The sequence below is a fragment of the Saimiri boliviensis genome, chromosome 6 (genome assembly GCF_048565385.1).
Source record: "Saimiri boliviensis isolate mSaiBol1 chromosome 6, mSaiBol1.pri, whole genome shotgun sequence".
Classification (NCBI taxonomy): domain Eukaryota; kingdom Metazoa; phylum Chordata; class Mammalia; order Primates; family Cebidae; genus Saimiri; species Saimiri boliviensis.
The window spans coordinates 85,213,554-85,232,748 of NC_133454.1; the positions used below are offsets into that span (position 1 = coordinate 85,213,554).

General features: G+C 44.2%; 1 long non-coding RNA gene across 1 annotated transcript in view; it reads left to right on the plus strand.

The window, feature by feature from the left end:
• Nucleotides 1-19,195, plus strand: part of LOC141584750 (uncharacterized) — a 43,342-nt gene that overhangs the window by 11,316 nt on the left and 12,831 nt on the right. The window contains exon 2 of the long non-coding RNA XR_012517956.1: nt 12,928-13,021. This is a non-coding gene — a long non-coding RNA (uncharacterized LOC141584750). The remainder of the gene's footprint in view (nt 1-12,927; nt 13,022-19,195) is intronic.

A 19,195-nucleotide genomic window follows, 5' to 3' on the forward strand; every position in this document is an offset into this window, starting at 1 on the left:
AGGGGAGTCCTCTCACCTTAGTCAGGGGCAGAATAGAACACAGAACCTCTGTCATGGGGTTTATCATTTGGATAAAAACAAAATGGGCTCTCATCTCTGTTGCCTCCCCTCTCTATTCCTGTTCTGGTCAGGCCAAAGATCTATTCCTTGGTCCTCTCCAGTGTCTTTCTCAGCCCTTGCCCCTCTCACATGGATTACAGGGTGATATGGTTTGAATTTGTGTCCCTGCCCATATCTCATGTTGAACTGTAATCCCCAGTGTTGGAGGAGAGTCCTTGTGGGAGGTTGATTGGATCATAGAGGCAGATTTCCCCCTCGCGGTTCTCATGATGGTGAGTGAGTTCTCATGACATCTGGTTGTTTAAAAGTGTGTAGTACTTCTCCCTTTATTTTATTCTTCCTGCTCTGGCCAGTGTAAGACGTGCTTCCCTTGTCTTTGACTTCCGTCATGACTGTAAGTTTCCCGAGGCCTCGGAAGCCATGCTTCCTGTAGAGCCTGCAGAACCGTGAGCCAATTAAACTTCTTTTTTTTTTTTTTTTTTTTTTTTTTTTAATAAATTACCTAGTCTCAAGTAATTCTTTATAGTAGTATGAGAATAGACTAATACACAGGCATAGCCAGCCTGGGGCTCCTTGACCACAGTCTGTCCTCTTCCAACAGCTGACACTCATCTTTTGTAGTCAGGATAGCTGAGTTCTAAGCCTGACTCCTTTCTGCTTCCCAGCCATGTGACTAGACTGCTTTCATTCTGACTTAACGCATCTGTAAATAATATCATCATTAGTGAGTTGCTGCCGGGGCTGAGATAGGCAATGTTTGTGAAAGGGGTCTCACGGGCTTCAAGGACTGATTAGATGGGAATTTGAGTAAGGAAAGGACAAAAGGAATAGGCTGGGCTTCAGGTGTCTCAGCTAAACTTCAACAAGAGCAGCTCTTCTATCTTTTTTACATGTTGAGCTTCTGGAAAAATATCATGTGAAAAAAAGCTTTTCTTTATTTAAATAAATACATAAGGAAACCACCAATTTATGTTAAGTGCATAGCATATATTAGGCACTTAATAAATACTGCTCACCTCCTTTCCCCAACCTCTTTTTCAAAAAATGGCAATTGCCATTTCCAACAGCTTTTGCTTCATGCACTTCTAAAAGTTAAAAAAAAAAATACACTAAATGCTTGCCACTTGCATCTAATTATGAGAATGGCTGGTCCAGTGATTCTGTGTGTTGAGATCACAACTCCGGTGCTTATCTCTTAATCCATCAGTTGCAGATGACCATCCAGGGACTCATTTTTCTTTGGCATGACTTCTTTCTGCAGCCAAAATTTCCTGGACCTGCCTGAACTCCTGTCTCCATGCAGCTCCCCTTTCACTTAGCTGACCTGATAAATGGCCAACAAGGTCTGGTTTCAGCAATGGGCACGTTTCACTAGAAAACAATTAAAGTGACCAAAACCTGCTGAGATCTAATAAATATTCACTCATCCACCTGAACAGATGCCAGTTACAGCAGAAGAAAAATATAGTGTCTGCAATCAGGGAATTCACTGTGGTCTGGAGCTCCTAGCACAGGTGTCAAAAGAAATACAATGAAATCAGGATAATCTTGCCTTAGAAGGGGCATCAGGGAACAGAGAAAGATGGGGTACAGGAAGGTAGGTGTCTATATAAAAGTGATACCTAGGGATCCCCATTTGGATTTGTCCCCTTTTAGCAGAGATGGTGACTTGACTATGTAAGCTCCTTAATAAGATTTGTATAATAAATCTTTGGGTCCCTTTGTAGTCCTTAGAACAGGGCCCTACGTAAGATTCAGGGATACTTACAGAGCAAGGCTTAGAGTGTGCAGGCCATAGGAGATATGGGAATGCATGACTCACACTTCTGTGATTAGAGACTTCAGTTCTTGTAGGAGGAATGGCAGCTCTAGGTGAAGTTCAGGAAGATCTACATGGGCTACTGGGTCTAAAGATTCTGTAATTTCACAGGGGAAATCACCTCTGCCTGGAGGGGATTAAGGAAGCTTCATGGCAGAGGTGGCATTTAAGATGGGTCCTGGGATATGGAGGTGGGGTAAAGCCATTTGAGGAAGAGTGGATTCTGTGAGCAAAGGCTCGGACAAGAAGGAGTGGATTGTGCTCAGGGTCAGCCTGAGATCCTGTGAAATCCTGTGGTTTGGAGACAGAAGACCAGGTTCTGGTCCAAGGCTCCATCTGTTCATAAGGAAACTCAACTTCAGAGAAAAAAAAGTTATAAGTCCAAATTCACAAGGCCAATTAAAGGCTTCTTAGGAAATTCCAGAATGACAGCTTACCAAAAAATGAAGCATCCGTGGACAATACAAGAAGAGCTTTGGTTAATTACTAACTGTGAAAGAAATTTTTGAGCTCAGAGGAGATTGAGTGCTATAGGTGACAGAAGAAGCTTTCCTGGAGAAGGCACAAAGAAAGTTTCTCAAAGAACAGGGTAGAAGAGAAGAATCAGGAACAAGGAACTTATAACTGTGGGACCCAGGCACTGGGTCAGGAACAATATATATCTAATTGATAAAAAGACTAATTGCAGTTACTATTTTTGGTAACCAATTATGTATTAGGTATTTTATTTACATCACCTCTAAAATTTAAAATTATACTGCCAGGGAGGAAATATTATTCCATTTTGCAAATTAGAAAACAGAAGGTCAAAAGAATTACCCAATCCACCCTGCCGTCAGGAATCAGAGCCAAATAATAAAAAGTGATCTGCTTCCTATGCCACATTGACACCAAGATTGTTTTTGTCTGTTTTTTTTATTTACTTAAGAATTACAAAATAATCACTATCCCACTTTACATGTGAGAAAACATGTTCAGAGTGGCTGAATAATTTACCCAAGGTCACACAGCAAGGATGGTGGTGGGTTCTTTCTAAGGGCAAAGCTGATGCTTTTTGCCAGATAACACATTCTTTACCATTGTGGATTTGGATGGGTCTAAAGGAAATGAACAAAGTGTGAGTATAAAGGTGTGGAGGCTGCAACAAGAATATGAAACTGAAGAATGTTGAGGCCACCTGCCTCCTGTCCATCTGAATCTGTGTGAATCTGAAGGGCACAACATCTTGATCCTGGCTTCATTTTCTGTTCTTAGTTCCAAGACTTCTCAGGCCAGAGTATTCTTTACTCTCTCTACATTGTGCTTTGGGTGATAAAAGGTTGGAATTTTGAAATTCTCTAGTTTCAACCTCTCTACTGTTTATATATACAAACCTTCTGGCTCCCCAGTTTCTAGGCAAGTCACTTCTTCTCTTTGAGCCTCGGTTTTCTCCTCTGTTAAATGGGAGCATCAATCTTCACTTCAAGGATTGTGTGAGTAATAAATTAAACAATGTTGATTAAGAGTTTAGAATAGGCTGAGTGTGGTGGCTCACACTTGTAATCCCAGCACTTTGGGAAGCCGAGGCAGGTGGATCACTTGAGTTCAGGAGATTGAGACCAGCCTGGCTAGCATGCCAAAACTCTGTCTCTACTAAAAATACAAAGATTAACTGGGCATGGTAGCACCCGCCTGTAATCCCACCTATTCTGGAGGCTGAGGCGAGAGAATCGCTTAAACCCGGGAAGCAGGGGTTGCAGTCTGCAAAGATGGCACCACTGCCTGTCACCCAGGCACTCTAGCCTGGATAACAGAGCAAGAATCTGTCTCAAGGAAAGAAAAAGAGTTTAGAACAATGTCTGGCACACATTTGGCGTTTCATATACAGTTGTGGTAAATAGATGGTGTGTTGTTAGTATGACCATTTTCATCTGCCCCAGCCACCCAGTCCTCAGCCCCCAGGATCCATCAGACCTCAGCCAGCCAGCCAGCATCCCTGCTGTTCTTTCCCAGCTGATATGGGCTTTCAACAAGACTCCTTTTTGCTATACAGCAGGCAGGACTGAGGTAGAAGAATAGGAGTGGTGTGGGGTATAACTGGGTAGGGCAGCCAGGAGTTTTTGAAAAGTAATTCATGGAAGTGATGGTGAGTCCCAGGGTAGGGGACAGCAGATTAAGCAGGCGTTGCCCCATGGCTAACCAAGACCCCCTAGGGGAACCAATTTCTGAGAAGAAAATGGAGTCTCTCCTCTCCAGTCTCTCCTCATTCCTACTTCACCATCCTTTGCCAACTCTGGGCTCCAGCTGGTCTGGGAGGCAGCTCACCTCTGCCTGGTCATTAACAGTTCATTTGCTTAAATACCCATCATCATTACTGCCAATGGCTCCTCAGGGCACCATTGCATCTCAGGAACAGCAGCAGACATTCTCCTCTGACTGATGGCCCCATGCTCAGCCCTGCTACCTGCTAATGACTCCTGGGCTGACAGCCCAGTTTGGGGGCAGCAGGATGTGGAACACTGAAGGAGATCTGCGCTGCTCCTGTGAGTTCCTCTGACCCTCACAGTCCTGGAAAAGACTTGGCCCTGAGAATGGCAATGCCCCAGATCCTCAGGGAAGAGATTATAGGAGGCATCCTCAGTGCCCGCTCTCGAAAATCTCCCTTCCTGAGAGCTCGTCTCTGCTCATGGCACAGGGTATCTCCGTCTTCCTTTTGCTTGCAGGGTGTTTCTCCTGAGTACATCAGGACATGAGATCCAAGAGGAAGGAGACTCTTCAGACTTGACCACCACATCATGTCAGCCTATTTAGAAAGACTCTCTCATCTCTGCGTTTCCAGGCAGGTGGGCTCGTGTCCACTTTACAGATGAGGAATCTGAAGTTCCTGGAATTTGAGTGAGCTTCCGAAGATCACACAGCCAGGGTATGTCAGTGTTGCTTTCCAAATTCAGTTTGGTCTGAACCCAAAGGCCAAGCTTCTTTCTCTGCCCCTGATATTCAATGTGAGGGAAGCCCCAGGATTCTGCAAAATTGAGAAGCCAATAGGCATGGATAAATTGAGCAGCTGTCTACCTTACAGAAGCATTTTCTGTTAAAAATTTTACTTAGTTATGAAGATTTTGTGGTTGGTTTGAGGGGAACACCACTAATTTCCCCCTTCCCTGACTCGCTGACCCCTCCCCTTTTCTGCTTTCCGCATTATCTCATAGGCTGCTGTTTCTGTTTTTTCCAGGCAGAGGGGACTGCTCTTAGTAACAACAATGTGTACCTTTTCAATATGCCAAGGACTTTTTAAAACTGTCCATGTGTTAAGTCATTGAATCTTTACAATAAATCCATGTAGTGGGTTTTGTTCTTATTCGCATTCACAGATGAGGGAATTGAGGGCCAAGAGGCAAAAATCTTGCGCAAGATCACCGTAGCTACTACATTAGAATCCTTAAAGGGTGAGGTGGGAGGAGTATCTCTTTAAGGGCATCATTCCTCTGCGCCTATTGTAGTCTGACCTTCTTAAGTCACCTACAGTTTAAGCTGTGTTATCAGAAGTTGAGAAACAGATTGCTGTGGAGTGAAGCAGGTTTAGAAGGGCCTGAAGCCTGGACATGTGTTGTGGTAGGATTGGGTATGGGGGCTGACCTGGTGCTGGAAGGGAGAATACCTCTTGCTTAACAGGAGAGAACGATGTCCAAGTCCCTTGTCTGCCGCAGGAGGTACCAGGGCAGGGACTAGTTTCTACAATCGGTATGGAAGCTGCTGGAAAGCTTAGCCAGGAAGCTGGGGGGCAGGCTTGCAGGAAGCATCAATTTTGGGACCAGAATCAGGAATATATTCAGAGGAAGGGCTTTGGGCCCTGAGGATAAATTTCTGCTGTGGCTCTCAAACCAGGCAGAATGAATCACTCCCTCCTCTGGCTCCCTGGTGTTTGCCCACATCCTTGTTGCCACACTTACTCTTTGTCTAAGTTGCAAAGCTAACCATGTCATTTTCTCAGCTTAAAAAAAAATTTTAATGGCTCTATAAGGCTACAGGGAAAATCCCAAACACCTAAAAAGAATTTCCAAGGACCCCCACAATCCAGTACCGGATGAGACCTTTGGCATCATCCGTCACCTCCCCTTGTAAGATTTGTTTCATCAGAACAACACAACTTTCAGTTCACATCACAAAAGGTTTTCTCTCATCCTCTCCTATCAGGTACCTGTGATTCCCTTTGCTGGGAAATTATTTCCACCTCTCTGGCCACAGCTACACCACATACATTCACACCTATGCCCTGTTCCCTGGAGAACTATTCATTTTTTGACTCAGACATTGGTGCTGCTGGGAGCCCTTCCTAGCCAACCCCACCGTAATCCTAATGGCCAGGCCACTTTCAATGCCCTTGCTGTATTTCCTCTTAGCAACCGGTATTTCCCCCTATCATACACTTGCCCTCTGGACTGTGACGGCTTTTTGGTCTGTGATGAACCTTTGCTCCCAGCACCATGAGGGCAGGCCCTCTGTCATTTTTGTCATTGTGTACCCATGTCTGACACACAGTAAGTGGTTAATCCACATTGCTGAATGATTGAGTGGCCTCCATGTTTTTGCCTGCTAGATTATTTCTTTTCCAGAGTGACTCAGACACCATATCTGGGTTATCATTAGGACTCAAGAGCCTCCCTCAGGATGGGCCCAGAGCAGACAGAAGTATAATCCGACTTAACTAAAAGTAGCATAGGAAATGGTGCACCAGACTGGCACCTGTTGCCAGACTGCAGTGAAATGCTCAGTAAGTCAGGACCAGGTCATGAGAATGGGAACCAGTGGGTTCTGGGCCCTGAGGTTAGTGTCAGGTTGCAGCCAGGGTGGCCATGCTAAGTTACCCTGTATCCCCAGATAGATACTTAAAGTATCACAAGCTGGGGACAGGACTGGCCCCTGAGGGTTGTTTGAAGTTGACCTCTAATCAGCATCATGTGGAAAAATTGGGACTATGGGAGCTAAGAAAAGGCAGTGTGGGCAATGGGTCCCAAAGAGGGAGAGGTCTATGAGCAAGAGAGAGCAGTTGGAGAAAGGAGAGAGACTGGCTTGTCCCCTCTCGGGCTGAGTTACTGGGAGACTAAGAGCCCCTCTTCCTCTTGGCTTTCTAAGGCTGAGGCTGGACTGAAGGGACCCTCAGTGGGAGAGGTCCCCCAGTGAGGCTCAGTCCTAGGAGAGGTTCACATTGCAGTGTGGCCCCAATGTGGGCAGGGACCCTGACTGAGGCAAGTCCAAGGAGCTGAGGCAGCTGAAAAAAGGTCCCAGGTCAAATTCTGGCTCAATTAGTTGGCCTGTGTGAACCTGACAAGTCACTTCCCATCTATGAACTTCAATTTCCTTCTCAACAGAATGTAGAAGTTGAGCCTCAGGTCTGCGATTACCTAAGCCACTTAGTCTAGCATCTAAAACTTAGCTGTGTATGTGCCAACTTTGTCCAGTTTAATCCACTCAACCTCACGAAATGTTTATCTGCATAATGTAACAGCATAGGCCCTGGAGTCAGATTAGTGGAGTCTGAACCCTGATCTTGCAACTTGCTAGTCGTGGGACCTCGGAAAATATTCTCAACTTCTCCACGACTAGCTGTCTTCATCTCTAAAAAGGGAATAGCATTTGTATCCATTGGGAATAGCATTTGTCCTCAGACTTTTAGGAGGGTTACATGAGACAGTGCAGGTAAAGTAGAGGCTGGTTCGTGATATGACCTTGATAAACTTTGGCTGATACTGTCAGTCAGGATCCTCCAGTTTTTGTCAACACACCCGACTGATCTTCACTCATTTTCATTTGCCCTTTTCTACCCAATTCCTCTCTACCTCTATCCAAACCTAACCTATCCTTCAAAGTAGTCTATTAGACTTCTCCAGAGAAACAGAACCAATAAGATTAATAATTAATGAATTATATCCTTATAAGAAATTGACCCACATGATTATGGAGCTGGCAAGTCCCAAGATCTGCAGGGTGAGTCAGGCAGGCTGAACACCCAGGAAAGCCAATGGTTTGGTTCTAGTCTAAAGGCCGGAAGACTTGAGACCGAGGAAGAGCTGATGTTTCAATTCAAGTCTTAACACAGGGAAGTGTCAGCTTCCCAGTTTGAAGGCAGTCAGGAGGGAGGAATTCTGTTACATCCAGAGGGTCAGCCTCTATGTTCTATTCAAGCATTCAACAAACTGGATGGTGCCCACCCACATCAGGGAGGGCAATCTGCTTTCCTCAGTCAAATGTGAATCTCACCCAAAAACATCTAGAAACATCACAGAATAATGTTTGATCAAACATCCCAGCATGCTGTGGCCCAGTCAAGTTGACACATACAATGAACCAACACAGATGGCTCAAGGACCCCTCCTCCTGAGAGACCCACTCATGTCTTCCATTGCCTGGGATCTTGAGCTCTTCTTTTTCTGAACTACTAGAGAATTATTTCTGGTTGTCCTGTTTTTTTTTTTTTTTTTTCCAATCAGTTGCATTGTGATTTTCATTATAAAAGAAGAACAATAAAGGCTGGAGACACTGGCTCATGCCTGTAATCCCAGCACATTTGGAGGCTGAGGCGGGCGGATCAACTGAGGTCAGGAGTTCAAGACTAGCTTGGCCAACATGTAGAAACCCTGCCTCAACTGAAAATACAAAACTTAGCTGGGCATGGTGGCACACACCTATAGTCCTAGCTGCTTGGGAGGCTGAGGCAGGAGAATCACTTGAACCCAGGAGGTGGAGGTTGCAGTGAGCTGAGATTACACAACTGCACTCCAGCCTGGGCGACAGAGTAAAATTCTATCTCAAAAAAAAAAAAACCAGAACCAGAACAATTTATTCCACACCTATTGTGTGCCAGCCAGAGGATGGTAGCCATTACTATTCCTATTTTTAAAGATTAGGAAACTGAGGCTTAGAGGGTTTAAGAAACTTACCTAAGAGGTTTTGTAACTGAGGGAACCAGGGTCCAAATCTAGCTCTTTTTGACTCCAAACTTGTGCTTTTTCCAATACACTGAGCTATCACCCTCACTATTATTTAAATAATCCACCAACAGGTGTTTGCCTTTTCTCATTGGATTGTAAGCTGCTAAAAGGGAGGAGTTTATGTTTCTCTGGATCTTTCACTGAGCTTAACATGGTAATTAATGCTTGGCAAAATGGAGATATATCTGGCTGTGATTTGTTTAAAACAAAAGTATGGCTGTGGCAAAGGACCAAGTGCCATTTAAGCTTGAGGTAGGGAATTTTGAGGGGGTCTCAAGGCGTATAACTTTCATTTCTCAGTTACCATGCACCATGTCTTTGCTTTTCATATGCAGTGAGCCCATTTCCCAAGAGGAAGAGAAGTCATCAGCCCTGCAATCACCACCTTGCAGTCATTCTTTCACTTCTTCAGTTTCTGTCTTCTCCAGTTCTTCAGCTCCCTGGATATTTTCTTTCAGGCTCATTCTTGTCCTCTATCTGCATCTCCATCTTCCTTTTCTACTGTCATCCTAACTGGGGCAAGAAAGACTTAACCTGTGCTTTCCCTGTTCATCCCCAATCCAGATGCTTAGCTGCTCTGGTCTAGATTTCTCTCAGCTGCTGGCTTCAGTTCACCATAGGTTTGGAAGCACTTCGTGTCTTCATAGTCCATGAAATGGCTTTGCCTTCTTATTTTAAGATCTTCTTTTTCTGCTAGGTCCTAGTTTGAGTGAGATTCTGTTACCACAAGTAAGAGATCACTATCTGAATCACCTCAGTGATTCAAAAGGTTATTCTAAATTCCACTTCAGTTCTAAGGTAAGTTTTTAAAATAATAAGAATAAGATTAAAGCCTGTTTTATTTTCTTTATTAAAAGCATCACAAATGATTTAAAGATTTTTTTTTCAAATAAAATTGCAGCATTGTGTCCAAAGACATTGCAAATAAGTCAGTGGGACTGGATGGAGTAAGCAAAGTGAACTGATTGATGATTCAGGGAGAGGGACAACACGGTAACTGTGGAAGGCTGTGGCTTGTGGAAGTGACCGATTACCTAGGGCTTTGAACTTAGTAAATTTTGCCTTTGTTTTTTATTCTGGGTTTTTTAAAAGTTACCGATTTGTTTATTGTGAAGGAAATGGAGTCATTAGGGCAGTCTGAGCAGCAGTGTGACACGATCTGAGCATGCTTTTGACAAAACCTGTCTGGCTGCTGTATGGAGAATTGATGGTCAGGGCAAGACAGGAGCAGGGAATACTGCAGTAATCCAGGTGAGGGCTGGTGGCAGCCCAAGTGGTTGGTATGGATGTGGGGAAAGTGAATGGACTTGGCAATGTTAATAGCATCTAATGGATTGGACCATATCTGCTTTGTGAGGGCAGAAGAGTAAACTATGAGATCCTAAAGTCTTGTCCCAAAAAGAAACCACTACAATTTTATAAATTTGGCAACTCTTAACAGGGTGTTCCATTGGAGGTTAAACTTAAATATGTGTATGTGAAAAGGGTTGACAATTTTCATGAGGACTCTAACCATCTTCTTGGGAAGAAAGGATTCAGAGCTAAACCTCCACATGGGGATATCATGGAAAGAGTGCAGTGGATATATAAACGTGGGGATGGCCACTGCACCAGAAACAGCCTATCTATTCGGTGGCAGGCTTGTGCCCTAGAGAAGTGGCTAGTGAGTGAATGTAAGGAGAGGAACCCAGGCTAGCGGATTAGAGAGTCATCTCTCCTGGCCCCTTGAAGTACATATGTGGCTTGGACAGAGCCTGCTCTGGCATCCATGGCAGACCTTGGAGCAGGCTGCCAGGCCTCAAGACTTCCTGCTTACCAGGCAGTGAAAATGTAGCTCAGCCAGGAAGAAACGGTCAGCAGCGGAGAGTGGGTGTTTGTTTGGATTGGCCATGTCTGCCTGGACAGCAGGTCTCCAGGTTTACACCACCGTTAATGTCAAAAGGCTAATGCAGATCATGAAACAAATTTCACTCTCTATCCTACTGAGCACAGTATAATGGCAGAGCTGTCAGAGAAGACACTTGGCAGAATGCATCCTTCTATGTGGCATGATATAATTTGCACCACCTCTACAAACTTTTCCTAACTCTTTCCTAAAAATAGTGCTTCAATTAGAAACCGACACAACTTCTGTTGGGAAAAGTGTGAACAGCCACAAAATGTTCCATAAAGGAAGGAACAGGTGAGACCCCGGTAGATCATCAACTGCCAAATCATATACTATAATGTATGGTAATTGGTTATTATTAAAATAGTCTATTGCTTATCACACAGTAGTTAAATGGCCTTTCAGTTGCTCTGTAATTACTCAGTGATGGGTGATCTGTTTTCTTCTTTGGGAGCTGGGTACCAAGGATATCAGAGCAGCATCTGTCACAACACAGGAAGAGAGCACAGGGAGGGGAGGGTTTCTGCCAAGGTGGGGCTGTACTGGGTTCTTTCAAAAATCCCCTATGGGGCCAAATGCTCTTAAGAGTTTTCACAGGGCCAGGGAACAGAGAATAAGGCTCCGTCTCTCCAGGCCTTCCTCTGCCTTCTATCACTTCTTCTTCTTGTTTTTTTTTTTTTTGTTGTTGTTGTTGTTTGTTTGTTTTGTTTTTGTTTTTGTTTTTGTTTTTAAGTTGGAACCTCATTCTGTTGCCCAGGCTGCACTGCAGTGGTACGATCTTGGCTCACTGCAACCTCTACCTCCTGGGTTCAAGTGATTCTTCTGCATCAGCCTCCCAAGTAGCTGGGACTATAGGCACGTACCACCTTTAATTTTTGTGTTTTTAGTAGAGACAGTGTTTCACATGTTGGCTGGGCTGCTCTTAAATTCCTGGCCTCAAGTGATCCACCTGTCTCAATCTCCCAAAGTGTTGGGATTACAGGTATGAGTCACCGAACCTGGCTGTATCACTTCTTACCTGTCCTTGCAGCTACCTCTTTAGAAGTGTTCTAAAAGTTTTTGCTGCTGGTGGAGAAAAGACACATTTGTGTAAAGTGAGGTGGGACTGGGGAATGCCATTCCCTGATTCTTCTCCTTCAGTGAAACCATAGAGAAGCCTGGGCCTCACAGAACATTGCTAACTCTGAGACTCTGAGGGTAAGAAGTAAGATTCAGTGATCTCAAGGAGACCTAGATCAGATCCCCAGGGAGGTAGAGAGAGCAGCTGTATCAGAGACGAAGGCTCAGCCCAGGACAACATGAGGGAGAAGAAGGCAGGGATGAAAGGATTCAAGAATTGTAAGGCACAAAGCAATCCGTGGGGAAGCTGATCTCTCACTTCTCAGATGGAGAAGAAACACTCAGAGAGGGAGCAGCTTGTCCAGAGCCACATGCTGTGATAAGACCCAGAGCTGGGTGAGAGGTCTGGCCTTCTGAATCCATCCAGGCAAGCCCCAACTAGAGGGTGCTGCTGAGGCTAGGAAAACAGGAAGATGGGGGAACACAGGGCCCCAATTCCTCTTCTCCATCCCCTCACTGCTCCAGCAGGCCTCACTGTGGCCCTGGGGCAAGATGAGAGGATGGGATAGTTTTATAAAAAGACGAGGTACTCCAAAATCTAGCTGGTTACAGGATACAAAAGGAATACCTGTGACTTCTGGGCTGGTTTGTTTCCTCGTGAGTGGGCAACAGGAGCTATGGTTAGAGTGGAGTCTGACCTTAGCAAATGAGACGGAATGTCTCAGGAGAAGCCTCTGTCACCTCTTTTTTTTTTTTTTTTTTTTTTTTTTTTTTTTTTTTTCAGAAAAAGGGTCTCACTGTTGCCCAGGCCAGAGTGAGCACAATCATTACTTACATTTGATTGAGAATACAGTGGCAAAATCATTTCTCACTACACCCTCGAATTCCTGGGCTCAAATGATTCTCACCTCAGCCTCCCAGAGTGCTAGGATTACCAGCATGAGCCACCACACCCAATGACTGTCTTTTATGTCAATGGTATTAATAGTTATTTTTTTCAACCCAACTAAACCCAAAACGTCATATACTCTAGGATACTTAATGAGTGTTTGTTGAATGAATTTATGAATGAATGGCAAGAAGTATGAATGCTTAACATTATAAATAATCCATTTCTATTTCCACTGTTTTAGAGCTTAAAGTTTGGCTTGTGCCACTTCCTTGGGGAAATCTTGTTGGACCATATCAGGAAAAGGAGGGCTGTGTCCCCACAGCACTGTGCACATGGTGCATTGCCATAGCGTATTGTAAGTATCTACTGGGGAACCGCTCTATCCTACCACATAGTTTTCTTAACCATTGCATCCCCAGTAGTTAGCACATGCCTGTCATAAAGATGTTCAGAAATGTTTGTTGAATGATTGAGTATTCAGACATGCACACACTCACACATATGTTCTAAATTATGAAAACATAGCTAGAGGAATTTTTTTTTGTCTGCAATGCTTTTATTTTCCATTTCAACCAGATCTCAATATTTTGGAGAAATTAATTTTCCCCTGTTATTTGCTGTCTTGGTGGAATGGTAAATCCAGATACCTGCCCTCCCACTATAGAAGTCAAAGGTATCACTGAGGGCTTCTCTGCCAGAACCAGGGGCCAGCTGATGCTCTCTCTGAGACATCTGATTTCTGAGCAAATAATACAAAGATGAATAATACAAAGATGTGATCAGAGTTCATTTATCCCATAGCTCCATGATCGGACTACTCCTGCTCTAAAAATATACCTGTAGCTCCACATTCTGCATTATTTGGTTTCAACCCATATCTAAGCCTGGTTCTCCAACTTTCCCATTGATTCACTAAGCTCCTGTTACCCTTCCAATAAATTCCCTTATACTTACATCAGCCAGAATTAGTTTTGCTGCTCACAATGGAAAACTTCTTACTGACACAATCACAAATTAATTTCTGAGCATGAATACACACTCAGCAGAGGGCCTGGCTCTTCTGTGGAATACATGAATTATGTTTAGTAGATCCTCACTTATGGCTGCCACTCAAAAATGTTCACTAAAAATACTTATTTTTCACAAATATCATAGAGGCTCAAGGGTTTAAAAGCAAATCCAGATTGCTCTCTTGGCATCTCCCAGATTAGGAAAAATGAAATATAAATTAAGCAAGTTGCCAGAGACATTTGAGTGGACATTTCAACTCAGTGGTACCTAGGCCCTGCCAACTTAAACGGCCTCTTCTGCCTTTGCTAAGGGAAGCATGCCACGTTGCTCAAAGAGGCCTGCCTGTGGTCAGCACCTCTTCCTCAGTGTGGGTGTTGGTGACAGGGAAAGTGGTGAATGAGGAGGTGCTCACCTCTATACAGACCCAGGAAAAATGGAAACTGAGCATAGAAATTTTCCTTAAGCCAGACCCACTTAATTTTCCAGCCAAGCACTAACAATAAAGCAGCTTGAAAACATATCTTCTCCAAGACAGTATCTGCCCTGGCCTCCATTATGGGTGTGGTATGGTGGCTGTTATCAGCACTAATAGAATATCCAAGGAAAGACATTTTTTGTTCGTTTTTAAAAATACGAAATATGTTAGACAGAAGCATCCTATCCTTTCTGTGAAAAAGTTGAAACCCCAATCAGATAAGTATAGAGACAACATTGCTGAAGGGGCCAGCATGGTCTTCGTACCACATGCTGTAACCCACAGGGCTGATGCTGGGATTTTGAGTTTCAAGTGCTGGATGATCACTGGGACTCTAGGTAGAGATAGGCTCTCAGTGCCCCCTCAAAGGCATTACTGGAAGCCAATTGTTCAGGGAAAAGCAAGTTAGCTTGGAACTGTGGAAGGAAATTATCTCATCTAGTGTACCACAGCCCTACGGAATAATAACAATGGTTATCCTGCTCTGTGCCATGAAATCTCTATGACAGCTCATTAAATATAACAGTCTGCAAGACATGTATTCTTATACTCATTAAATAGAAGTAGAAGCCTAGGTCCAGAGAGCTTAAGTGACTTGTCCAAAGTTGTAATTGGTTAGTAGAGTAGCTTAAATTCGAGGATTTATTCTCTGAATCCAAATCCTCTGCTCTTTAAGAACCGCCATGCTGATTCCTTGTGATTTTGTAATTTTGAGAAATTCGTTTCTGTCTCTGGACCTCCATAGCCTCCCAGTACAATGGAGAAATTGGTTCAATAATCTCTGCTATCCCTCTCCACTAAAGTTACATTTCTTTGGGACCAAAGATCCCAGACCATTGTGCCCATAAAAGACAAAGCAATCACCTCTGATTTGACTGAGGCACCACAGGAAGAGCCAGCCTTTGACTCACAAATAGACAAAAGCAGGTCTGTGTGTACTCCCCCAAGTAGGAAGGTGCACAGATGCTAGTCCAAAAGGCCCAGTAGTCTCTGATAGGTATTGCCACTAGGAATTTATGGGAGAAAGAAGATTAATTCTGGGAAGGTTGCATGAAGGATAGAAATGAAATGTAGAATTTTAGCTGACTCTTAAAATGATGGCTAGAAATTAGAAAAGGAAATCAAATTTAGCATGTTAGGCATTGATAAATAATAATAACTAAAATTGGACAAACAATCATCTAAGACTTTTGCATATGTTAATGACATTTAATTATCACAGCAGTCCTCTAAAAGATATAATACCATTATTTTCATTTTAGAGATGGAGAAACCAAGTCTTCGAAATCTTAGGAAAGTTGCCCACAGTCAATATAGATGTTAAGTGGCAAGTTTGGTGATTGAATCCACAATGATTTTGTAAGTTTATGCTCAATATTTGAATGATACAGGGGACAAGTGAAGAGGAGGGAGGCAGGTCATATGTCCTAGGCCATAAAGGAGGGGAGTAGAATCGAGGAAGATGCAGCAGAAAAGAAGGCTTTGAAGGCACTTAAAAGAAGGCTTTGAAGGGTCTTGGTTGGTGGAACCATGAGAAGAACACAGAGAAGTTGGTGAGGATAATTCTGCCCCTTCTCCGTATTCTAGAGCTGACAACTCCAGCTTGTGTCAGGGTACTCAAAAGAACAGACGATTTAGTGCAGCTCCTGCCATGTGTCAAGAGTGCACCTACCTAACACCCGTGGAGTTTTCTATGCATTAACTCTTTTAATCCTTGCAGCAGCCCTGTGAAGCTGCTACAGTTTACAAGCTCTAGCTCAGATGAGGAAACTGAGGAACGTACAGGTTGAGTAGCTTGCCCAAGATCTTCAAGCCAATTGAGTGGGCATCCAGCTCCAGGGTATGTGGCATGAGCACTCTGTAAGCTTCCTGGACAGGCTGGAGAAATGAAAGGGGTACGAGCCTGGGTCCAAATTCAAACTTCATTACCATGGGGGTCCTCTCTGAGTCTCAATTTCCTTTCTGCAAAGCAAGGATGACATCATCTCCTGTCAAGGGTTTATGTGAAGATGACATGAAATGACTAAAGGAAATGCCAATCCTAGTGGATTTGAGGTAAAAGGACTCCCAGCCCTAAATTCCTTCCTCTTATTCCCCAATAGTCTTCTCCCTGTGGAATCTGGATTTCAAGTCTCCTTTCCCAGAAAGGGAACACTTTTCTTTCTGGGACCGTTGATATAGAGCTATGTGAAGCATTCCAATCTAAATTTCTTTTCCCCAAACAGCCCTGACTGACATTTTCTTTCCCCACTCAGCTCAAAGACACTCAGAGCATTGAGCAAACATCTGGGATTTTTGCATGTTGCCATGTCTTTTAAAGAACATCCCTAAAATGTACTGGAGACTCCAAGGCTTAAAATAGGTCCCTGCAAATTCACCCATGCCTATAATTGAATAGCAGTTTGAGAGAAAAATAGCTTCAATAATGTTACATCTTAAAATTATGGTACATATTAATTGCGCTCGAGTCTCCATTTTCATTTAAGAAAGTGGCCTCCTCGTAAGTAAAGTGGGAAAGATACAAAAAAGAAAACCAAAAATAAGTCAGTTTTTTTCCCAAATCACTGAAGTGCAAGGCACAGTCTGTTCCCAGGCAGAGTTTCTGAGGGAGGGATACCTTCCCCGCTTTTGCCTAGAGAAAGGAAGAGATCTTATTGCAATCATTCTTATTTTGTGTAGAACTGAGGCACAGAGGAAAAAAAAAAAAAAAAAAAAGACGCTTCCAAGATCATAAATATGCCCAATTGTGCAATGAGGCCCTCCAGCCAACTGATTTTAATTCTTCCAGCTTAGATATTTCCTATTTTACAGATGAGGAAATTGAGACGGAAGAAAGAAGGCACCCAGGATCCTCCTAACTATATAAACTTGAGTTTGTGTTTGGGGGAATAGAGGTCCCAGAGGCTTGAAACTCTGCCTGTTGAACAAGGTCACTCTGGAAAATGGCCATGGGATATCCTGAAGGCCACCTGTAGTCACCATCTGTTGCTAGTATTTAGGACTTCCCATTTCTCATGCTTGTCTACTGCATGTTCACAGATATCTGGCTGACTGTCAAGTCCATGGTTAGACATGTGGGTAGCAGATGTGCACAGCATTGCATCCAGCTGTGCTTTTGTCAGCTGCAAAAGGTAGCGTTTGCCAGTTTCTTACCCATTAGACGTCTGGAGAACAGGGCTCACATGAGAAGAAGCTCCTAGACATGGTGTCCCTGTAGGTGAGAGTCATAATGCCTTCAACACTCATCATGAGCCTAAGAAAAGGCTGGAAACAGAATTCTGGCCAACTCATTCAAGAAATAATTTTTGAGTGCTAACTCTGTGAGAGGCATCATTCTAGATGCTACAGAACTGGTGGAAACAAGACAGAAGAAAGGACTCCACTGTGGAGGAAGGGGGAAAATGTGATCCCCAAAGCAGCCAGGATGATCCTTTAGGAAAGTCAATAGAGTCATGTAATTGCTCACTCAGTTTAAAAGCCACAGTTTCTACCCTGGCTTTACATGAACTGCCTTCTTCTTCCTTTTCAACCTCAACTCCTAACACTCTTCCTCTTCCCCTACCCACTCCAGCCACACTGGTCATTTTGCATTCCTAGAACACACTAAACACGTTTCTACCTCAGGCCCTTTGCACTTTCCATTTTTCTTTACTGTTGGAAACACACAGCAGAGATTCTTAGTTCTTGGTTCCCTCTCTTTTGCTATTGTTCTCTTCTCTTCATACGCCCAGCAAATATTTTTAAAAATCAGGAACTAGTCATCACAGGCGGTTAAAGAAGAAACCATGTTCTCCCATAGGCTGTCCTGGAATGCCCCACCGGCATCAATGACTGGGTCCTCTTCCCTGGCCCTGAAGGAGTGGGCCACTTTCCAGACACATCCCAGGCAGCAGGCCTGCTCCCTGACACTGACAAGAAGTGAGGAGCCTCAGGAAAAGTCACAGACATAAACAAGATAAAGCCTGTGACCCTCTAGGACACTTTGGCCTGTGGACCAGAGAACTGTCAATGGCCCAGCCCTTGCTCTGATAAGGGAGGGCAGGAACATTCCAGGAGATGCATTTGTCTGGAGCCCTCAGGGAGAGCAAAGGCTGAGCACCCCCGAGAATCTGGCAGGGAGAGAGGAGGGGGAATACTGGTGGGAGGATCTCTCCAGGGCGTGGAGCCAGCCCCACTGCCCTTGCTATCCCTTTAGCCCAGATATGGGGCAAGACAGTCAGGCCAACTCAGCAAACGTGTACCTGGCAGCTCGTTTCTGCCTGACACTGCTAGGGTCAGGGTGCTGGGGGAGATGGGAGAGCTGGGATACCAGGTTGCAGGGGCTCAGAAAGGTGTAAGGGGACGTGGATATCAATTGCCTGCATGGAAAATGAGAGGGGACAAAGGACAGGCTTTAGTTCTCTGAGGAAGGAGGCAGTCATTCTGTCTGAGGTTGTGGTAGTCTAGGAATGTTTATTTCTTGGGAACAAGGCCCCTAAGTAGGCTGTAAAGTCAGCCATGACTTTGAGAGGTGGAGGGATCAAAGGAGAACATTTCTGGCATAGATTGGTATGTTCAAAGCATGGAGGAAGGCAATTACAGATGTGTTTCAGTTCACGCAAAGGCCCCTGAAAGGTGGCAACAGAAGATGAAGCTAGAAAGACAGATCAGGGCTGCAGTAGGAGGGGCCTTGACTGCCTGGGAATGAATGTGCATCTATCCTATAGGAATGGGAGCCAGGGCTGCCTCTCCTATAGGGCAGAAACAGGACCAGTTGGGCTTCACATGGAGGAAGGCGGTGTGGAAGGGGAGCAGACAGGGCCAGTGGAGGGGATGTAATAATCTAAGTAAGAGGTGGTGAGGCCTGAATTCCGGTAGGAGCCATGGAATTTCTGGAAAAAGTTGCTGATTGTTTTCTTGCTCCTCTTTTAAGACCGTTATTAGCAGCTACGGGGCCACCTGAATGTGTACTGAGCACTTAGGAAACAGGTCCTGAACCAGAAAAACTGCCCAGGTACAAGCCTATATCCCATACATTCCTTGT